General features: G+C 55.4%; 1 long non-coding RNA gene across 1 annotated transcript; it reads left to right on the top strand.

Moving 5' to 3' along the window:
• Positions 1-1545: 1545 nt before the first annotated feature.
• On the top strand, positions 1546-2276 carry LOC134427723 (uncharacterized). Its single transcript, XR_010030221.1, has 3 exons — positions 1546-1667; positions 1841-1925; positions 2117-2276. It is a non-coding gene; the product is annotated as an uncharacterized LOC134427723 (long non-coding RNA).
• The last annotated feature ends 3931 nt before the right edge of the window (positions 2277-6207 follow it).

Genomic DNA, 6207 nt, shown 5'->3' with positions numbered 1-6207 from the left:
CCTGTCCCCACCGCTCTCCTGCCCTTCCCCTCTGCTAGAAGGCGGACAAAGCTGCCTTGGACAGCAAAGTCAATCGCAGCCAGTTGGAAGAGAACATGGAGGAGCTGGATGAGAGGATGGAGGACTTGCAGAGCCAGATTTCAGGACAGGAGCAGCACTGGAATAAGATGCAGCAACAGTTCAGCGATGCGATGGATGAGAAGGTGAAGGGTACCTTGTCCCCACCACAAGGAACTGGCATTTTTGGGACTTGGCAGCCTGAGGCAGCATCCCTCTGAGGATCCCCGTCCAGGCTTTTCCCTGGAGAGCTCCATGTCACATCCTGGAGCAGCTGGCTGAGGCTCTGCACCTGTTCACAGCTGGATCGCCTGGAGCTGAGAACTTTCCGTAAACACCTGGAGGACTCCTGGATCAGGAACCTGGAGGAGCTTGAGAGTCGACTGTTGCGAGAAAGCGCCGCTGGGCTGAAGAAGTGAGTGCCATGGACATTCTGATGGCTTTGGGGACAGCGATGGCAACTGCTCCTCCCAGGCAGGGCTGTGACACGCAGTGCCCCAGAGCTGGGCCGTGCCTTGCCCTCCTGGCTGTGCACACGGGGGCACTTTGGTGCCAGAGAGGGGCTGAAAGCGCTGCAGGGGCTGCTTGGGATGGTGGCATGGGTGCCTGTGCCCTTCACCTGGCACCAGCCAGCACCTTGGGGATGGGCAGGAACAGGCTCAAGAGCCCACGGTTCAGCCTGCAATGGCCGTGAGCCTGTGCAGTGAGCTGCCCAGCAGCTGGCTGCTGCAGGGAGCTGCTGCCTGTGTGCTGCAGGGCTGTGGGCCCAGGAGCTCAGCCAGCCCTCTTGCCTCACCCTCCTTAGGCAGCTGCCAGTGCCTTTCTCGTGCCTGTCGTGTGACCGCATGCTCAGCGTGCAGGTTCCTGGCCAGTGAGTAGCACCAGTGCCTCGGGGGCAGCGGGGCTGCCATGGGGGGAGATGGGTGCCAGCAGTGACCCGCTGTGCTGGGCACAGGGGTGACAGTGTCGGCTTGGGAGGGGCTGATGTGGGGAGCCCCCTCTGCAGCCCTGCCCATCACCAGGGCCTGTGGGGGCTCATCCCAAGGGCTGCAGGCAGCGGGGTGCCGTGGGCTACAATCCCATGGCTTTGGGGTGCTGCCTCCAACAGGAACAGGTTCTTTGTCCCCTGTCACACACCTGTGACTCCTGCCCTCCCCAGGTACCCCGAGACACTCCCGTATTTGCAGCCAATGCCCCCCAGCAAGGAGCCACCACCCAGCCAAAGGTAAGGGCCCTGAGGACACATCCCCAGCGCCTGGGGTGCAGGGTAGCCCTGACACAGCAAGGAGGGCTTTTCCCTGTGTGCGAGGGGCTTTTGCTTTCTGCTTGGGGCTCCTGCAGCAGGTGACAGGAGCTGGCAGGGACATGCCCCTGCAGGCAGCACTGCCAGTGCCCTCCCTGGCACAGCAGGGTGATGCCCTGCATGCCACAGGGCTGGGCACTGAGTGTCCTCTGCCCCATCCCACAGGAGGCCACTGGTGCGTGGCGGTGGCTTTTATGTGCCACAGAGCTCTGGGGACCATCAGAGCAGCACTTGCAAACTGCCAGCCATTCAGGATTCTCCCCGGACCAGTGCATATCTGCAGGGACTTGTGACCCTCCCCAACAAGGTAGGGTGATGAAGGTGGGGACGTGGCATGTGCAGTGGGGGCTGGCAGGGCGATGCTGCGGATCCGGGGTGAATTTGTGCCTTCAGTTTCCTTGGGGAGAGCTGGTTTGGGAGGGTTGCTAGGGAATGCTGGAGTGGGCCCTGCATTTCACCCTGCTGCTCTTTCCTTCCCAGCCCAGAGTGGCCCAGCTGCTGGGCAGGGGTGGACACATCCCGAGGGACCAGCTTCCCATAGTGATCAGGACTCTGGATGAGCCAGGTGTGGCCCTGTCAGGGCAGGGGGATCAGGGGCAGATGAGCCTGCTTGTCTGCTGGGTCTGCACCTGCTCCCTGGGGGTCTCTGGCCAAGCAGGTGACCCTCCTGCTGCCCCGTGCTGAGCTGGCTGAGCTGACCCAGGCGGGGCAGCCCCGGGGACTGGGGGCTCACCCTTGTCCCTGTCTCACCCCCAGTCCCGGCCACCTCACGGGATCACCGGCCAGGCACAGTGTCCCAGCAAGGCACCAGGACACCAGGACTCCGCCAGCCACTCCAGCCCCGTGAGACTTGAGCAGCCCTCAAGCAGCTGGACAGGACTGGGAAGCCAGTGCTCCACCAGGGTTGCTTTGTCAGCAGAGAGAAAACTCTGTGACAACTGCTGTCAGAAAAATACTATTTTAATTCTGTTTGGTGAATAAAAAAACTTTTTTATTCAAAGAATAAAAAAGAGAGGCAGCACCTTTTCCCACTGTCACTGACGATACCGGGATAACTCAAACTGTCTTACGCTAATTTTACTATTCGGACTCAGGAATTTCTTTTTTCCCAGCACCGGGCTGCATGGGAATAGCTCCACTCACAATGCACACCCACTCCCTAAACTTTTCACTACATATTTTTAGCAAAGAAATTAATGTTCATTGCCTATAAATTTCAGATTTCTCTTCATTAATTTATATTCTCTCTTCCACTTCTTTTTGATTTCTCAATTCTCATGCTGTTGCCTGATGAAGAATTGCTTGCTCCTGGTGGGCTCCATACTATGCTCATTTTGCCAAGTCCATGGAACCACACCATCAAAAGCAGGATAAACACTTACCAAAGAAGGGAGTAAACCTACAACCCATTGATCAATGGTTCCACAAATTAAATAACTGGCCAGCTATACCAACTTTTCTCCTTGTTTGCCAAGAAGCACCATTTCACCAGGGGGTCAGATATGACTATGGGTTCACCAACCATCCAGGACCACTAAATGACTCAGTTTTCAGCTTTGTTCACTGAAGCTATCAAGGGTTAGTTCAGCAGAATCAAAAGTTTCCCTGATTTTCCCAATGAAAATTTAATAATAACACCCTCTGAAAAGACGTATAGCTACCTGCTGACTACGAAATTGAAGACAAACTGCTAAAGACTAATTTTAAAAATCAATTATAAGTTTATATTGAAATCCCCAAAACCTGCTGATGAGCTTTGAAGCAAGAAGGACTAGGGGTGAAAAGAGCAGAGTTTGGAAAAGGGAGGGTGGAGGTGGATGGCTGCTGTTGAAGGGAAGAACATGGTTTGTCTTCCCCAACAGTCTTGGGGATATTGGCAGAAGAAATTATTTCACTGTGTTCTTTATGGACTTTCAAGCTGACATAAAACCTGACTTGGAGGAAAATGTCCAAGTGCTTCACCCACAGAGACTTTTTGCCCTGAACTGCTGAGGACAAAGGAGTCTGTGCCCCAACAACGCCATAGCTCAGCCAGGGGCTCATGCACAGCACCCCACTGCTTCCCTGCCAAAGGCTGATCCCAATGGATGCTCCAAACCAGGCCGTGGCTTTGCAGCAGTGGAGGAACTGGCTCAGATGTAACACAAATCTTAAACTGATCCAAAGAAAAACAAGCAGGCTGGACTCTCCTGGCAGAAGTTGGAGCACTTTTTGGGAAATAAAACGACTATAAAAGGGTTGGAGGTGGACTTTGCACAAGGGCCTGGCATGGGAATGGCTTCACAATGAGAGAGGGGAGAGATCGGTGGGATATTGCAGAAGAAATTTTTTCCGGTGAGCATGATGATGCCTTGACAGAGTCTGCCCCTTCCTGGAAGTGTCCAAGACCAGGTCAGATGGGGTCTAGCAGCAACCTGCTCTAGTGGAAAAGGTTCCTTTACCTGTCCCTGACAGGATGATCCTTTAGGTCCATTCCAGCCCATGCCATTCCAAGACTCCATTAATCTATGACTTCATGGGACCCACTGGCTCCCAGGAGTGGAGTGGTGTGCATTGCCTGGCAACAGGAGTTGTGTTGGGAAGGGGCCTCAGTCCTGCAAGGGATTCGGAAGGAGAAGGAGCCTGCTGGCTACTCGTCCTTTTTATTATTGCTTTGCTCGTTGCTTCTATCAACCCTTTTGTGCACCCTGTTTGTCATCCATTTTGCTCATCCCTGTCAGGGCCAACTGGGCAGAAGGCTTGTGACAAATCAGGGACAGAGAGTGTGCAGATATGGCAACAGCTCTGGACACACTCAGCCTCTCCCAGATGCTGGATGTTGCCATTGGGACACCAGAGAAGGGAGCCATTCACTTTGCAGCCATGAGAAAACTGCTGCTGGCCATGCTGCAGCACCTGGACGTGCAGTACCTGAGCAGCCAGGAGCCGTGGCCAGGCCAGCTCAGTGGCCCCTCCCTTGCTGAGGTTTCTTCAGAAGTGAAAGATTTTAAGAAAGAGATGGAAAACTACAAGAAGCACATGTCCAAGGTAGAGGCTCTCGCCAGCCCCCGGGCACTCCCCCAGCACACAGCCCCTCCCCACTTCCTCAGACAGCAGTGCTTGGCTCTGCCCTCACTGCCCTGGCAGAGCCGCTGGCAGGGGCTCCTTGCTCTCTGGAGGGGCTTCAGTGCTCTGGCACTGAGCCCCGCTGGGGCAGGTGGCACCGGGACTCTCCCTGCTCACCTGGCTGTGCCAAGGGCTGCCCGTGCCAGGGTGGGGCTCTTTGGGGTGTTGCTGCCCTGGCCATCACCTCTGACATCCCTGCTTCTGGGACTGTTTCATAGGTTCTTCGCGATGAGTTTGGTGCCATAAAGGCAGAAGCTTCCCGCATGTCAGAGGACTTTAGGAAGTTCCAGGAGGCCCAGGTGTGTGCAGACCACTGTGGTTCTAAGGTCACGTTTCCTAAACACCCTCACCAGACACTTCTGTCTGACACATCTTTCTCCTAGACTGCGGAGAGTTCCCAGCATCTTGATGAGATTGAAAAGTTAAAGGCTAGCCAGCGCAATTTAACAGGGGAAATGAACAATGTCCAGATGTCGCGGGACCAGGTGAGCTGCTGCTGGGAGCGAGTTCTGGGTCTGAGAGCGCAGCCCGTGCCCTCTGCTCTGCTGGCTGGAGGCTCAGCACCCTTGGCCCTGCTCGATGCAGGGACCGTGCTGCCTGCAGAGCCCTGCCAGCCTGGCTGAGCCCGGCCCTGCCCTGTGCCCGGTGCTCCACAAACCACAGCAGGGGCCAAGGGCTTGTGGGTCCCCACTGACCCTGCCAGAGGCTCACTGCCACCACTGCCCTCTCCTAGGACATGATTCTCACCCAGCATCTCCGTGAAGAGGTTGAGCAGTTAAAGACAAACCAGGTCCTCATGGAAGACGACATAAAGAAGCTTAAAGAGTCTCTTGCTTTAGTGAGTTGTTTGGTTCTGTAATCTTTGGGCTCTCATGGGGAACTTCAATGTGACTACAAGAGCGGGTTTTGGGATCAGGCTCTCAGATCCGGGTGGAGGACTCTGGGGCTGTCCATGCAGCTGAAGGGCCCCCACGCTGGGACAACATGATGTCTGTGCCCTGACTCTACCATCACTGGCCTTTCCAGATGAAAAAACTGGAGGCAGAGCTTAAAAAGCTGAAGGAGGATTTCGCCAAGTGGAAAGAAGAGAACAGGAAGGAGATCTCTCAGCAAATTGAGTAAGGGGACAGGAGGGGGTTTCATACCCCGGGGGGCTGCAAGGGAGCCCAGGGGGTCTGGCAGCATCCTGGTTTGTGGGCATGGGATGCCCAGCAGCCCTGCAGGGGTAACCCTGCCCTTGTCCCCATCTCTCTGGCCAGGGCTTTGCGGCAGGAGACAAAGTTACAGCTGAAGAAGATGGGAGAGTATCAGGAGAAGAAGTATGCCATGCTGGAGGATCTGGTGACTGAGACAGCTGACCAGCTGAGCGAGCAGGTGAGGTCCTGGGGGAGCACTCCTGACACTCCTGGCTCAGTCCTGTTGGAGGTCCATGCCACATCCTCATGCTGTCTTGTGCCTTGCTGTAATCCTACGGGAGACCCAAACTGCCCAAATTGGCCTGGATCCGCCAGCAGCATGGAGGGAAATTAAAGCCTTGATGCAAATGTCCTCTTGACATGGTGGGCTCGTGGCCAATGGCTGAGTAATGTGGGTCTGCCCCTGTGGAGCAGCCAGACTCCCTTTGGTCAGCACCGTATGTTCTTTCATCCCGGGAGCAGGATCAGGAACTGAGACAGGACATGGAAGCCAAGATTTTGGACATTCAGAGAGACTATGAGAAACTCCGCTTTGCCGCCAAGAGC

The sequence above is a fragment of the Melospiza melodia genome, chromosome 21 (assembly GCF_035770615.1).
Source record: "Melospiza melodia melodia isolate bMelMel2 chromosome 21, bMelMel2.pri, whole genome shotgun sequence".
Taxonomy (NCBI): Eukaryota; Metazoa; Chordata; class Aves; order Passeriformes; family Passerellidae; genus Melospiza; species Melospiza melodia.
Note: the sequence above shows the minus strand (reverse complement) of the source record. Positions and strands in the feature narration are given on the sequence as shown.